This window comes from Phoxinus phoxinus (assembly GCF_949152265.1).
Source record: "Phoxinus phoxinus genome assembly, chromosome: 22".
Lineage (NCBI taxonomy): Eukaryota > Metazoa > Chordata > Actinopteri > Cypriniformes > Leuciscidae > Phoxinus > Phoxinus phoxinus.
The window spans coordinates 9,199,577-9,216,806 of record NC_136897.1 but is presented as its reverse complement, the minus strand read 5'-3'; the positions used below and the strand labels follow the sequence as shown (position 1 = coordinate 9,216,806).

Sequence of the window (17,230 nt, the reverse complement as noted above, 5' to 3'; positions counted from 1 at the left end):
GAGATCTCAGTTCTACGCTGCGTTGGACACACACTCTACATGCTTGTTTGAAATTTCCCGGAAAAAAAGTTAGAATATCAAGAATATAAGAAGAATATCAAGAATATAAGAAAGTTATTTCAAAGGTATTATTTTATAATGCTATCTTTGAATCATAATCTGCATATGATTGTTACCCTCGGCCGATAACATGTCTACCTGTCTCTACTTTTTCATAGCCGATGTAACATTTGTTCGCACCACAGTACTTCAGGGACTTCCAGTCCTCTTGGGGGATGACCCAGAGGAATTTTTCAGGACGTGCTTTGTAAGTAATGTTATTGGTGTTTCTGCTTTCTTAAAGGTATGGTCCGGAGTTAGATCAACCTAGGGTAATTTGCACCACATTTGAATAAACTCCTGATGTACTTACAAACTTTACAATGCCTCGTTTTATGAGTATAGAACCTATTAGTACTGTTGTAGAAGTGTGGTTCTGGGCATTATTAGTGGGGTAATTTACGAGACTACATGGAGCCATTAGCGCCTTAGCGGTGTTTGGCTCTATGTCATGGTGCAAGGGTGAATCTAGGTTGATTTTACTCCGGACCATCCCTTTAAATTGCCATTTTGTTTTATGAGAGTATAGCTAATTTTAGGAAAAATATGAATCCTGGGTATACTTTTTGTAGTTTTGCATTAGATTCTATATGTCTCTTGTGAAACAATTCAGATTTTTCTTTCTCTACTTAGGATTTGGATGTAGATGCAGACTTCAGTGAAGTAGTACCATAGTACCGAGACAGCTCTCGTTAGAGTCACAAATGATTTGCTCTTATCATCCGATCGTGGTTGTATCTCTCTATTAGTATTACTGGATCTTAGTGCTGCATTTGACACCATTGACCACAACATCCTTTTAAATAGACTCGAACATTATGTTGGCATTAGTGGAATTGCACTAGCATGGTTTAAATCATACTTATCTGACCGTTATCAGTTTGTAGCAGTAAATGAAGAGATGTCTTATCAATCACAAGTTCAGTATGGCGTACCACAAGGCTCAGTACTAGGACCGCTGCTGTTCACTCTGTATATGCTACCATTAGGAGATATCATTAGGAAACATGGAATTAGCTTTCACTGTTATGCCGACGATACTCAGCTGTATATTTCTTCAAAACCTAACGAAACCTACCAATTCACAAAATTAACGGAATGCATAGCTGATATAAAAAATTGGATGACTAGTAATTTCCTACTACTAAATTCAGAAAAAACAGAGATTCTAATTATTGGACAAAAAACTTCCACACGTAATAACCTAGAGTACTGTCTAACACTTGATGGCTGCTCTGTTAAGTCTTCGTCGTCGGTTAGGAACCTGGGTGTGCTCTTTGATACCAATCTTTCATTTGAAAGTCATGTGTCTAGTATCTGTAAAACCGCTTTCTTCCATCTTAAAAATATATCTAAATTACGTCATATGCTCTCAATGAATAATGCAGAACAATTAGTTCATGCGTTTATGACCTCAAGGCTAGATTATTGTAATGCTCTACTGGGTGGCTGCCCTGCACGCTTAATAAACAAACTACAGCTAGTTCAAAACGCAGCAGCTCGAGTTCTTACTAGAACCAGGAAGTATGACCATATTAGCCCCGTTCTGTCAACACTGCATTGGCTGCCTATTAAACATCGTATAAATTTTAAAATATTGCTGATCACTTACAAAGCACTAAATGGTTTAGCTCCGCAGTACTTGAGCGAGCTCTTAACTTATTATAGTCCTTCACGTCTACTGCGATCTCAAAATTCCGGCCAGTTAATAATACCTAGAATATCAAAATCGACTGCTGGCGGTAGATCCTTTTCCTACTTAGCACCAAAACTTTGGAACAGTCTTCCTACCATTGTCCGGGAAGCAGACACACTCTGTCAGTTCAAATCTAGACTAAAAACACATCTCTTCGGCCTAGCATACACATAACACATTATAGACTCATATAATTAGGCTGCATAGTTTAGAACAGCCGGGACCGGGAACACTTCCCGTAAATCCTGATGTACTTGGTACATCATAATAAGGATGGCGTCTACGCTAATATTAGTCTCTCTGTCTATCCCGAGGTTTACTGCTGTCCACCGGAACCAGGCCGTATCCAGATCTGATGAAGGACCAGCGCCAGGACACGACGACGACGCCGCTGACCTGAAGTGTCAACCAGTCTCTCCTCCTCTCCACTCCGACTTCAACCAACCGGAACTGGACAAATACTCTGATTCATTCTGAACTTCATACACTGTTCACTCATTGGCCAGAGGAGAACTGGCCCCCGACTGAGCCTGGGTTCTCCCAAGGTTTTTTTCTCCATTCTGTCACCTGATGGAGTTTTGGTTCCTTGCCGCTGTTGCCTTACCTTCTGGCTTGCTTAGTTGGGGACATTTAATATTCAACAATATTATAGATCTGCCTTAAAGGTGGATGATGATGAAATTGTTTTTTTGTATTATTTTCATGTTATCACTGTGAAGCTGCTTTGATACAATCTGTATTGTAAAAAGCGCTATATAAATAAAGATGACTTGACTTGACTTGACTTGACTTGACTAGATGTTGGCCTGCTCACAATTTTACCTGAAGGTATGCCTGCCAAACGTCCAAATGCCCTCAACGTGGATGCACTAAGGGCAATCGTTCTGGAGGGAACAATTGTTGTGGATGATGTCCCAAATTTGCCACATGCTGTATGTGTCCTTTTTGCTTTGATTTATGCTCTAAATTTAGACTACCCAAAGACAATGAGAAACACATTTGATTTCATTAGACTGGTATTTCTGTCTTTGGAAGAATCTCAAACCCAAACTCCAAACCCTTAAAAATCAGCTAGTAAGCTAAACTTGTCTCCTTACTGCCTTGGATGCCTGCTGCCGTGTTTAAGTTAGCATATTGGCATATTCATTTGCACTAATTTCAAGTGGCCACTGTGTTTTTTAAACCTTTCCAAAGCCACATGCTGTGTCAAGGTAGGAATTTAAAATTTTGTAAAAGCCTATTCAGAAAAGGTCTGTATTTCAGGGTTGTAAGGCCTATTTTATGCTGTTTTGTTTGCATACTATGGATACATGCACTATGTTTTGAAAATGTCATGACAGCAGAATGCTGCTAGCCAAGAGGTAAAGAGTGTTTAAAAAGAAAACTGATGTTTTAAAGCATATGTGATGTTCTTAATTTTTTAAAACTTTCCAAAGCCACATGCAGTGTCAAGGTATGACATTTTGTATTTCAGTGTTGTAAAAGCCTATTCAAGGTAGAAAAGGTCTGTATTTCAGTATTGTAAAGGCCTATTTTATTTTTGCTGTTTTGTTAGCAGTGCATTTTTTTTTAAAATGTCATGACAGCAGAATGCTGCTAGCCAAGAGGTAAAGAGTGTTTAAAAAGAAAACTGATGTTTAAAAGCATATTTGTATTGTGATGTTCTTAAATTTACTGTTGAGAAATTAAACAGTTGAGAATTTACTGTTGAAAAATTAAACGGTTGAGAATTTCACACTTGTGTTAAGTGCATTCCATGCTAGTTGAACTACTAAAAATACGTTCACTTTACTTGAAGAAAATGTGGAAACCAATTGCACATATTTTTTGAGTCTCCATAACTTAAAAAGGCAGATTAAAACCATGTTGAGAATAATAGTATTTAAGATGTTTGCTGAATGCATTACAACACTGTTAGTTAAATGGAATTACTCAAGTAATCTTACTATTAAATCATAAGTAAGATTAGTAAATATTATAGAGTATGTTAACTAGAATTGATATTAAACTAAATTGATATTTACTAAATTTACTTGGGAAGAGTTTGCTTTCTTTACTTTTAGCTGATTATTAACTTGGCTTCAGTTTTTCCTTTAAGTTTGCTTTGCAAAAATAAGGCAATCGGTTTCTAAACTTTTTTTTAAGTAAACTGAACTTATTCGAATTTACAGTGGGGGAATTCTGAAATCCCTGTGGCAACCGTGTCCACTGGTATTACTCATAGTCAACTGTGAAAGCTAACCATGTCTGGCTGTCAGAGTGTAAGGGTACAGAAAATAATCCATTAGACATATCGATTACTGAAAAAAACTTACAATCTAATGGCAAGCCATTACAAATTGTAGATGGATCTGCTACTAAGGGGGTGATTTTATCAATATGTTTATTGGCTACTTTGTAGTCTATGGTTAGTATCCATGTCCCATTGGATTTCTTTATGGACCATATGGGTTAGTTACAGGGACTGTTGGTTTTAACTAGCACTCCTTGCTCTAGCAACTTTTCTACAATAGGTTTGATTCCCTGTATAGCTTCCTTACTGATTGGATATTGTCTGGTAACCAGAGGTGGAGTTCCTGTCAATTTGACTGTTTCTACGCCTGTCAAAAAAACCCAATCATCCTTGTCTTTAGCCCAAATTGGATGATTATGTTGCAAAGCATACCCTGGAGGGGTTACAAAATACTACCTTTTGCAAAAATGATTTTGTCATTGTGATGGATTACAGGGGAAAGGTAGCTACTCACAGCCCCAACAATTCGTTTTGATTTCCTGTTCTTGTTGTGCTCTTAGAAGAGCCTGAGCGAGCTGTCCTAAAGTTTCAGTGGACACTGGCGGAACTACTTCAGGGTTGTAAAGGAGGTGCGAGGAGCAGGATTATGCATAGTATTTCTTTTACTATCTTGCAACTTCTTCCAACACACTTTCTTCCAATGTCCTAATTTTCTACAGTAGTTGCATTTGCCTTCTCTTTTAGGCCATCTATTGTCTTGATTCGTTGTGCTACACGTAGCTGCTGCTACTCTCACTTTGACCTTAACATCAGCATCTCTTTCCCATGTAGCTAACCTGTCTAGGTTACTCCTGAGCGTTCTGTTAGACCAAGTTAGATCTAGGAATGGCAAGGCTCTTCTGTACTCAGCTACAAGGCCATCTGACCAGATACAGACTAGGGGTCCTTTGTCATCTAACACACTTTCAGTATCATCAACTATCCCACTGTAAGTTACGGCGGACTGACAAAACCTTTCAGTGTATTCACTCAGTTTCTTCTTTCTTTTGCACAGATTTAGTGATTCTGAACCAGTCTATTTTGGATCCCATGGTATTCTTTAGAAATGTCAAAACACCTTCTCTCAAATAGCCTTTACTGGCATGTTGTAGTTCAGAAGGAACAGCAGACTAAAAAATGTTGAATTCACATTCAGTTAGAATTTGTGACATCAGCTATGCAACTTCTGCCAACGACATGTCATGTCGTAGAGACGCATTTTGCTGATCAATGCTCCTCTAAATTCAGAAAAATTTGTGCGTGCTGAGGGTAAGCTCTGGGATAGTCTCTCGATATCGTTAGGTCCTAGCGCTTTGGCAACAGTTTGTATTTGGACAACAGAAGAGTTGAGAGGAACACTTTCAGTTCCCTGAGATCTTCTCCAAGCGCCACATACCTTTACTGAATCTACAGGCTCATCACTTACTGTTTGTATGGCTACATCTGTTTCAAAGAAAGCTTGTAAGTCAGGATAATTGTTATTAGTCTGACTAACTTCTTCCACATCCGTTTTTTCTGCAGCTTTGTTGCAGTTTAATTTCTTAGTCAAAGAGGATACTCTAGCACGGAGCTCTTTGATCTGTTTCTCTAGCTCTGAGTTACGCTGAGACTGTTGTGTAGCTAGAGCTAAACCAAATTCTCTGTGGCAGCAGATAATGCCTTTCACATTGTTCTTGCGAATACTTGCTCCTAGTACCTTTTTACACTCATCTACCGAGTCTTGTCTGGATGAATCTCATATTTCTGAGTTAGTTCTTGTCTAATTTTCTTCATGAATTTTCTTCATGTAAATGAAGTTCAGGAGTCAGCCCATTTCCCCAGTCCTGGTGCCTAATTTATAACCATTGCATACGCACAAAACAGGCCCCGAAAGAGGCGTACGCCACTTCCGAAGCATAAGTTGTGATTCATAAAAACAAACTTGATGGGAAAATTTGTGCACCTGCAGGCAAACTCTGACACATGCGTACAAACATTTTGGAGACGGAGCAGTTTGGCGACACGGATGGTGAGCTGGAATAAAATGTCTTTTTGGTCACTTTTAGACAGAAAATCTAAATAAAATTATACATATACAGAAAGATAATACAAATATAATTTCACTCACCAAGCCTATCACTTGAAGCAAATATACATCCCTTAAATGTCCGCGCCAGCGAGCGCGTTGGGCCGTTTAGTGAAACTGACGCATATATAGCCTATCTAACGGAAGATGAAGTAAACCGTAAATCTCCATTATGAGTCCTAATCATAAATACAGTGCATGTTTACAATAAAAGTTTAAACAAAATAATGTTTTAAACTATGTTTTACTTCTTATATAAACATTTAGATTAAATATGCCACTATCATTAATGGAGTTAAACACTTAAACTATATTAAATTTACTGAAAAGTAAAATAAAATAAAAAATTCAATAAATATAAATATTTGTTGTGCATACAATGCATTTGAACACTTTTATTTTGGCATGCTGTTTAAATTGTTTAACTAGATAATTGCTTATCATGATAATAGCAGATTGTGCAAATATAATGCACAACAAGGTCTATCTGTTTCCATTAAAAATATAAATCAATTAAAAATACTATTTGGTCAGTAGAAAAGATGCATTTTACACTATTAATTCAAAAACAAGGCAAGGATATACTAAATAATTTTTAAGTATTATTAAGTATCTGTAAAACCGCATTTTTCCATCTTAAAAATATATCTAAATTACGCCATATGCTCTCATTGACAAATGCGGAACAATTAGTTCATGCGTTCATGACCTCAAGGCTAGATTATTGCAATGCTCTACTGGGTGGTTGCCCTGTACGTTTAACAAACAAACTACAGCTAGTTCAAAACGCAGCAGTTCGAGTTCTTACCAGAACCAGGAAGTATGACCATATTAGCCCGGTTCTGTCAACACTGCATTGGCTGCCTATTAAACATCGTATACATTTTAAAATATTGCTGATTACTCACAAAGCATTAACTTATATTACAAACCACAGCCATTACATATTTAAAACAGTAATATCCTATATTGAACCTAAACTAATCTTGACAAACTATATATCATTTGAAAGCTTACAATCTCTAGTTTAAATATTTGGTGACTGATTTTCAAAATAAATTACAGAGGAGCCGTAATTTATCAATTTGCAACAAGAATATTTTATTACTCCTAAGGCGAGTTCAGACCTTTATTTTGAAATAGTGATGAACATGAAAAATCATGAAAAAATGGTAGAAACCTCAGTTTGTTTTCATGCCAAGAGTTCAAAAGAAAGCATCCATTCAATTCTTTTAGAAAAAAAGGTCTGATATAAAGAAAAAAAGAATAGATTCACCATTTGTGATGCGGCAGCGAGCTATAATGCACGTGTTCTTTTTGTGTTTCTTAGAGGTTGAATTCATTTTAAAATCTGCCAAACTTTTGCCAAACCATCCTATACTTCTGAATAGGATGTCTACTTCATAAATTGTATGAAAATTGTAAAAATAATGGTTCAGATCACTCAAACAACATATGGAAATGAAGGTGCCCTTATATGGGCAGTAATATCAACTAGTGAAAAAGTTTGGTACTGCGCCCAAACAAAATCTCACTGAAAGCTTATTCTTTGAGATATCAACCTAAAATTTTAAACACAACTTGTTCAGATTTTTGGCTTTGATTCTTTTGAATTTTTAGAGTCCTCCAGGTTTTGAAAATATATATTTTATAAAAAATATAAATAATTAAATTTTTAACATTGTACAATTTCATAAACTTCTATAACTTTTTTACTGTTTAACTTAATTTATTTCACTTCTACAATACAAATGTCTTCTTTAAAACAAGACCAATCTTACATCTATATTCCAAAGCATTCCTGAATTACAACCATTTAAGTTTGGAATGTGCATTTTCATGTCTATTTAAAAAAAGGGGGGTGCCGCTTAAGGGGTTAAATGGTTTAGCTCTGCAGTACTTGAGCGAGCTCTTAACGCATTATAGTCCTTCACGTCTATTGCGATCTCAAAATTCCGGCCAGTTAATAATACCTAGAATATCAAAATTGACTGCTGGCGCGATCCTTTTGCTATTTAATAGCACCAAAACTTTGGAACAGTCTTCCTACCATTGTCCGGGAAGCAAACCCAGATAGCAGGCAGACGTCGATTCAACGTTGGTCAGTAACAATCATCGATCAAATTTCAACGTTAAATCAACGTTCACTATTTGGTCGGTATATTAGAACATTATTACGTCGAAAATAAAACATCGATTCAACGTTGAAATGCGGTTGAATGGCGTGTCTGACGTTGATTCAACGTTAATTCGATGAGCAAAACGATGTTGTTTCGATGTCACGTCAACATCGTTTCCATGTTGATTCAATGTCAGTTTGCTATCTGGGAACACACTGTCAGTTCAAAGCTAGATTAAAGACACATCTCTTTGACCTAGCATTCACATAATGCATTATAGACTTCTATAATTCAATGTTAGGCTGCATAGATTAGGTCAGCCGGAACTGGGAACACTTCCCTTAAATCCTGATGTACTCGTTACATAAGAAGAATGGCATCTACGCTAATTTTAGTGTCTTTGTTTATCCCAAGGTTTTCCCGCAGCCTGTCGGATCCAGGCCGTATCCAGATCTGACGAAGGACCTTCGCCTGGACCCGATGACAACGCAGTGCTGAAGTGCCAACTAGCCTCTCCCTATGGAGGATCCCTTTCGCTTATCTACCCAGAAGAGATGCAATTCTGTATACATTTTATTAAGGCCAGACAAGTAGTTTGTTAAGGATAGGTTTGTATGTTATTACAAACCTGCGAAAATATATATAAAATGCGCATAACTATAGAATTAATTCTTAATCGCCATCAGCGTTTCTCACTGGTTCGCGTTTAAAGTCTGTGTAGAGAGAACGGTGTCGTCTTAGATGTCTGTAATTTAATAACTAATGACCCTTGTGACGGAAGTGAATCAATCAAAACTAACTTTAGCTGGAAAATATCTTTATTCAAGAACCCCTATAAAGCCAAAACAATCTCTTGTTAGCCTACCTTAAATTATCCGTTTATCACTGTAAAGCCGCTTTGAAACAATCTACATTGTTAAAAGCACTATATAAATGAAGATGACTTGACGACAATATCACTTTTTCTGCACAACAGCTTTATAGATGAAATTAACTAATTTAATAATTGATGATCTTTACAATGAAAAGGAATCAACACTGAACTGACTTAACTGAACAATGACACCATTTTCTTTTTCGAATGGCTGTAGAGCCGAAATTAACTGTTTGCATCATTGAATCATTTCCCTATCATCACTGTAAAGCTACTTTGAAGAAATCTGTAGTGTATATAAAGCGCTATATAAATAAAGGTGACGACTTTTGTTAACTGCAGACATTCCCTAATAAGAAAAATCCCCACCACTAATGCCTGGCGGGGACAAACAAAGACAAGCAAGTTGATAGACATGTCCCAGTGCGGAGTCTGTAAACTGTAAAGAACACTGCTCAGCCAATCCTATTGAAATACCAGAACTATGCATATGCCAAAGTCCACTTCTTATCCCCATAAATCTTTATGAATAGCTATGTTCACATCTTCTTCCACATTACCATCAATGGCTGATCGCATACAGTAGGAATTTAAGGCCTCAGGTTGCTTTTTGCCATGTTAAGTTGTTGGCGGACACATTGTGTCTTATTGGGTTTTATGTGATATACAGAAAAAGAAGAAAGTTAGACATCAGTGAGACCTGATGGTGAGACATCATGAATAAAAGAAGCTTTGCTTTACAGCCATCGTTCTGATAATAGCTTTTCAAGAACATATCAGGAAAGAGGGAAAATAATCTGGTTAAAGATGACAGATAAACCAATAAAATTCAAAACAGCAGAAATAATGAAAAGGTACTAAAATTTTATAATCTTAAAAGCCAGAACATCTTTTGACAGAAAAACACAGGAGGAAAAAGTTTGTTTAGTACAATACATTTCAGTCTCAATAGGTATAGAAATCAATCGTTCCTTCCCCCACTTTTTACACTATAAAAGGCCCATTTACTTCTGAAACAGTCTTTATGAAACAGATTGGCATCAGAATATGATATATGAGCGAGGAAAACCAAGTGACTGAATACAAAATATTGTCACACTGGAAATGGGGCAGTACTTTCTGATGAATGTGTCCATAGTTGTCAGCAAAACAATATTTATATACATGTTTCTCATCTATAGACATTTACACATTGTACCAAGAATGGAAGTACAACTTATGAGAGGAAACAATTGAACTAGACATCATTTACAACATCTACACTTAAAGATGGTCATGCTGATAACTTGCTATTGAACATTGTCATCCTCCATGTCCTTGAACATGCAGTATTGCACAAATGAATACTGTTAACTTGCATTTCTCGTCCAGCTTTTTCAACAGATGAGGCCATTGAAAAGCACAGAGTTCAAGAGTTTTTGGGGAAAAAAAGTTTTAAAAACACATTTGTGGTAAAAGTTCAGTGATTTTTTTTCCTGTCAAGATTCTTGAACAGATGTATCCATGGGTTTTTAGAGGAAGTTGAAGGATCTTAAATATTGCCACCAGATTTTCAACATAAAGGGGAAAAATAAGCTAGATAAAGAATCCCAAGCAATTGTGTCCTAAGATTCATTGTGTGGAAACTGAAAAGGTGGTTGATTTTCACTATTAATGTTAATATCAACCGCATTGATGTAAAAATTCCAGAAGATCAGGGAAATGTTGAGCTGTTCTCAGTTCTATTGAAATGGCTGATGGGAAATTGAGTTTTTCCTCAGATTTTTCTGCCAACATAAAGGGGAAATAAAAGAGCGGTGACTGGTTTTCTTGCTCGCTCTGTCCGGTGCTGTTTTGAGTCAGTGAGTCAGTCAGCTGTTCCATTGAATCACTCATTGAGGATGGGAATGCTGGCATGATCCAAACAAGCTAACAGTTCTTCATTACAGTATTCTGTGGAGAGAGAGAGAGAGAAAGAAAATCACAAATACACATTAAATCCTGATCTTCTATCCTATACTTTTTTTAGGCCAACGCATTTTATTTTAACTGCTAAAGACTGAGCAACTGCTGCCCTCTAGTGGATAAGTTTGGTAAACAATCAATTTACTGAAGATTTTTACAGAAACAGTACAAGCAAATATATTGATTCACATCATCAGACTCAACAATGCTGGTACATTTTGCTGGAATGTTACTTGATAAAACCTTATCTTGCAAAAAGACGTGCTAATAAACACTCCCTTCAGAATGCTACAAGCTGAAAAACAGGCACTGCACTGAAACACTACTTGCATCCGCTTTGGGCGTTGTGCAGTGGTGAATGCTGTAACCTAATGGGCACCACAATAAATATACTGTTGTCTCGTGTGTGGTATGAAACAGGCCTTACCGCTTTACAATTTCTGAATACTGGGCAAATTATTTGGTCTGAGCAATATATCAGTCTATGAAAAATAATGTAGATGGAGACTATGACCAATCAGATGTACAACCCCATTTCCAGAAAAGGTAGGACATTTTGTAATTTATGGTTAATTAATTCTCTTTAACCTTTATTTAACTGACAAAATAAAATATTTCCAATGTTTTCACTGACCAACTTAAATGTATTGTGTAAATATAAAGACATTTAGATTTTGATGGCTGCAACACTGCAAAAAAAGTTGCGACAGAGGCATGTGTACCACTGTCACATTACCTTTCCTATTAATTACACTTTTTTGATTGCTTGGGAATTAAGAAACTAATTGTTGCGACAGCTGCTCAACAGCCCGTGGTCTTCTTTATCTGATTCTCCTTTTCATGATGGGCCAATACATTTTCAATAGGAGACAGATTTGGACTGCAGACGGGCCAGTCAAGCGATCCACTTTACGATTTAGTGTCTACGAAACCACTCAGTTTGCAGCAAATGCAGAATGAGGACTGGCATTGTCTTGCTTCCCAGGAAAGATGTCATCTTGATGGCAGTGAATCATACGTACGTTTAAACATACGCAACTGATGCTTGTCTCGAAACGACAATACCACATGATTAATGAAGCTTCAAACGTCATTCAGTATCGGAAGTTTGGGACAGATGGTTTGAGGCGCTTCTTGACCCAACCTGATGCATAAAAGCCAGGCAAATCATAATTCTGTCACTTCGAGAGCTGTTAGTAGGAGCTCAAGACATGCTAACGACTATTTTGAGAGAGAGAGAGAGAGAGAGAGAGAGAGAGAGAGAGAGAGAGAGAGAGAGACACTGCAAAAGAGAGAGAGAGAGAGAGAGAGAGAGAGAGAGAGAGAGAGAGAGAGAGAATGAAGTTTAGTGCATTTCAGACTTATTCACCTTTGCACAGTTGAAAAAGCACATTCCCTAACCCTTGTGTTTGACTGTACATTGACTTGGTTATGTGTGTACACTAATTTGGGATTGAGTAGAATAGTTTTGAGTCAACTGAAACCTCAACAGAATGCACATCACACCCCTATTGCATTTAATCATGTTTTATAGCTGGGGTCACAGAGACACTGAACAGAACATAAGGGTTAAACAGCTCATTCTAATTTTTTTTATTAATTAAGATCACATACTTACATCCAATAGCGTCTGGCAACAGACATGCACTTGCACTCTCAGACTTGCACTCTCAGACACCAGCGCTTCCTCTGCAAGTGACGTCACTTGCAATCGACACAAATCAACCGGAAATATGTTTCAAGCAGTTCATTCGCATTGTATTGATGCTGTTAAAGTCCTTGCATGCTATAACGCCACCAAAATTTCCCCCCAAAAGTTATATTTTGCAGCTTGTCTAAGGTGTTTTGGGGGTCCTTGAGATGTTTTGACATGCCCTGACATTTGTGCTTTTTTCAGTTGCTTATTAACATATTAATGGAAAAGGTGCAATTACACTATTTAGCACAAACAGGGCTACCGTAATATGTGAGCAACATGTATGTACATGTTTGTATTTTTGAGAGAATAATGTTTATGCATGGTTATTGAAAAAACAAAAAATTAAAGTTTCCGAAATGAGGCCACAAAACATCTCGGTTACTGATGTAACCGATGTTCTCTGAATAGGGAATGAGACGCTGCATAGCTTAAGACGCAGTGGGAACGCCCTCTGGGTGTGCCGATTGTCTGAAGCCCTTATAGAATCATGCTAATTTATTGGCTGATGGCGCGGGCGCCTCCCAGATGCTCTTACGTCGTCATATTATATTGGCGCGCGTGCGCGCCATCTGCTCTTTAGATTTCTCTGCAGAAAAAGGAAGCTTGTCGGCAGCGCAAGGAGCTTGGCAGCGAATGCAGCGTCTCGTTCCCCATCATAGGAGACGTTCTCTTTCATAGGTTCACTCAACGCTGCGTAGCTGAAGATGCAGTGGGAACAAAATACCAAACAACGGAGCTGACTCCAAGGGCTCAAAGGGAGCCTCAGTTAATCCCTCCAGGACGACTGACAGGTCCCAAGAGGGAATTCCAGGGGGGCATGCTGGTTTCAGGCACCTAACCCAGCGCATAGACGCTGAAACTAACCTTAGTTTACCCAGGGGAATCTCATCCAACTCTATGAGCTGCAATAGCAGCAACGTATACTCTGAGTGGTAGCGGCCGCTCCAGAAGCAAACTTCTCCTGTAGGAACTCCAGCACTGAACCCACCGGGCAGCTGATTGGATCCATAGCATGTGTCGAACACCATGAGTGCTTCTCAATATTCCTCCTCGCTCCTCCGTCCTCCATCGTATGACCCGGAAACAGATCGAGCTCAGCCATCTTGAAAGACATCTCAATTCTCTAATTGCACCGCGAGGAGGCGAGGATTGAGGAGGCTTCCTGATGAGTCATAAGCGAGGATACACTGGTGTATCCTTTGCGGAAGTGTTTTATCGACTAAACGTGACGCACACATCAATTCTCCTCCCCCTTCACATCGGTCACAATCATTTTAATTTATACTTTACGTTTGCAGTTTATATAAACCACACACATCACACATATTTCAAAAGGGCTTTATCTTGCTTTATTATTTATTTATTATTCATTATTTAAATAACCAAACTTCAACAACATAAGGGCAGATCCTTTGAGCGCTGCTGATGATGCTGAGAAGTGACACACGAGTGATCAAGTATTCCAATGTAGAAAAAAAGCTTTCATTCAATTCCTACAATCTCCTTTTCTTTACTTGCAGCCTTCCCTCGCATCCTCCAGGGGGTGGAGCTGAGACGCAAGGAAAGGAAACGAGGAAGGGAAACGAGGATGCACAAATAAGAATTGAGAATCACCCACTGACTCAAAAACCCTCCACTTGGAGGAATACAGCCTTCTAGTGGAAAGGGCTCTCGAACTCGCAATGGTCTCCTGGACGTCAGCGGGAAGACCAATGCCCAAAGCTAGCGGCCTCTGATGGGCCATACGCATAGCTTCCAAATGTCGGGGCGAGGATGCCATATCCTGCCCTGAAGCTGGGATAGTAGATCTTCCCTGACTGGAATCTCCCAGGGAGGGGATTCCAGAAGAGGAACCAGCTCAGAGAACCACGGCTGGGATGGCCAGAATGGTGCTACAAGTAGGAGACGGGTACCGCTCTCCCTCACCCTGGACAGAACCGCCTGGATCAATTTGACGGGCGGGAATGCATAAAGTTTCTGCATCGGCCATGGGTGGGCGAATGCATTTATTCCCAACGGTGCTGGGGGGCTCAGGGAGAACCAAAGTGGGCATTGGGATGACTCCTGTGACGCAAATAGGTCCACTTTCACCTTTCCGAACACGTCCCAGATCAGGGCTACTGTTTGACGGTTCACCATCCACTCCCCTAACCTGAGCTTCTGCCTCGACAGAAAATCCGCTGCGAGGTTCAATATCGCGGGGACATGGACTGCCCTCAGCTAAAGGAACTTGTCCTGAGCCCACAGGAGGAGGTGGTGCGCATGCCTGTCTAGGGTGCGCAACGAGAGCCCTCCTGCCAGTTTACATGGGACACTACCGCCATATTGTCTGTTCTGACAATGACATGGTTCCCTTCGAGAAAAGGGAGAAAGTGTAGAAGGGCCAGGGAAACGGCTCTCAGCTCCAAGCTGTTTATGTGCCAAGAGAGTTTCTCCCCAGTCCAGACCCTGCATGCTGGCCTGCCCTTTAAAACCGCGCCCCAGCCAGTCAGAGAGGCACCCGTCGTAATAATTTGTTGACGGAAAACAGCGCCCATGCTGACCCCTTTCTGAAGGAAGATGGGGTCCCGCCAGACTGAAAGGGCGCGGGAGCAACTGCGCGACACCATCAGGCGAAGTGCCGGTCCCGTCTACCGGGCCCCTGAGAGCTTCATCCACCACAGAAAATGTCTCATGTGGAGCAACCCTAAAGGGTTGCACATGGGAGGCTGCGGCCATGAGACCCAGAAGCCTGCGGCAAGTGCCCACAGAAACACAATGGCCAAGCCTGAAGCGGGCCAAACATGTCAAGAGACTGGAAATCCGGGCCAAACGGGCCTGCATCAGAACGGAATCCAGGCGAACCCCCAAGAAAACGCGTTGTGCGTTGAGCTGTGTGTTTGTCCTTAGTCACATTCAGTCTCTCGGCTTGAGGTTAATGTCCCTGTGGTGGGTCACCAATACTCTGGAGCTGGCTAAAAGGAGCCAATCGTCCAGGTAGTTGAGTATACGAATGCCCTGGAGCCGCAACGAGGCCAGAGCAGCATCCATACACTTTGTGAACGTCCACGCCACTAGAGCGAGACCAAAGGGAAGGACCCTGTACTGGTAAGCCTTTCCTCCAAAGGCGAATCTGAGGAACTTCCTGTGTCGTCGTACCACCTGAATGTGGAAATATGCATCCTTCAGGTCAACTGTCACGAACCAGTCCTCTGTACGAATTTGAGATATGATAGCTTTCAGCGTCAACATCTTGATTTTCCTTTTGTAAAGGGAGAAATTCAGCCGGCGGAGGTCTAGTATAGGCCGCAGACCACCATCCTTCTTCGGGACCAGGAAGTAACGGCTGAAGAAGCCTTGCTCGACTTCCTTTGAAGGAACCTCTTCTATCGCTCCCTTGAGGAGAAGGGGCGAAATCTCCTGCTGCAGTACAGAAGGCTCTGAGGCGCTGTCGTCTACAGTCGGAAAAACCCTGTTGAAGCAAGGGGGGTTGCGACAGAACTGACCTTCTCGTCACAGATCTCTGTGAGATTGAGCCAGAGGTGGCGCTCTGCAGCAACCATGTGCACCATAGACCGACCTATAGCGCGCACAGTGTGCTTGTTGGCTCTCAAGGCCAGATCCGTGGCCTTACGAAGCTCCTTGACAGCTTCTGGCGTTAAGCCAGTGCCCTCGCCAATCTCCTTTAGGACATCCGCCTAGTAGGCTTGGAGAATGGCCATAGTGTGAAATCCCATGCCTGCCTGACCAACCAGCTGCCATGTAGGACTTTCCGATAAGGGCGGAAGTAGTCCTGCATGGTTTAGAGGGAAGGAGGGGGCGAGATTTCCACGATGGAGCTGACGACGGAGAAAGGCGAGTAGCCAGCGTGTCCTTGACCGCTGGGATGGCGGAACAGCCCTGCTCCACAGAACCAACGAGGTTGGTATAGTCAGCAGCTGCCGCATTATTTAAACAGGCTGCTTCCAGGATCTGGAGATCTCATTATGCAGATCACTGAAAAAGGGCAGCTTTCTCCGCTCCGGCCTAGAATTAGGGCCACTTAATCTTTCGTCGAGTTTAGATGAACGGGACTCGCAGGGCTCGTGTGTGTATAATTATATATATATTAGGGCTGTCCGTTAAACGCATTATTAACGGCGTTAACGCAAACCCATTTTAACGGCGTCAATTTTTTTATCGCGAGATTAACGCCTAGCAAACTTTGTAGTTTTTTTCACATGCTTTTGCAACAACTAGTAACGTTATTAAAACTACAACACCACACCGGTTCTAGCTAGACCAGAAACAAAACAACAGGCGCGCCGCACACACAATTGTCACCGCACACACTTGTTTGGGCTTGCGATGCGAACCAGCCAAAGAGTGGACGAGAAGCACAGCGCCGAGCCGCGTCTAGGACAACTGAGCGCGTCTAGCACATCGGACGCGCACTTTCTCAGTTTATGGCCAGCAATAAAAACGCAGAATGGCGCCGCCGGT

The 17,230-nt window shown here is 40.5% G+C and overlaps 2 protein-coding genes across 6 annotated transcripts in view; both read right to left on the bottom strand.

Annotated features, from left to right (window-relative positions):
- The window catches only part of LOC306991003 (uncharacterized protein), a 538,544-nt gene that overhangs the window by 147,998 nt on the left and 373,316 nt on the right, over positions 1-17,230 (bottom strand). The window lies entirely within an intron of this gene.
- Positions 9,971-17,230, bottom strand: part of rap1ab (RAP1A, member of RAS oncogene family b) — a 57,301-nt gene continuing 50,041 nt past the window's right edge. For all 5 annotated transcript variants that reach the window (XM_079598268.1, XM_079598266.1, XM_079598265.1 and 2 more), the window contains one exon: positions 9,971-11,058. The gene's annotated coding sequence lies outside the window, so the exon portion shown is untranslated. The remainder of the gene's footprint in view (positions 11,059-17,230) is intronic.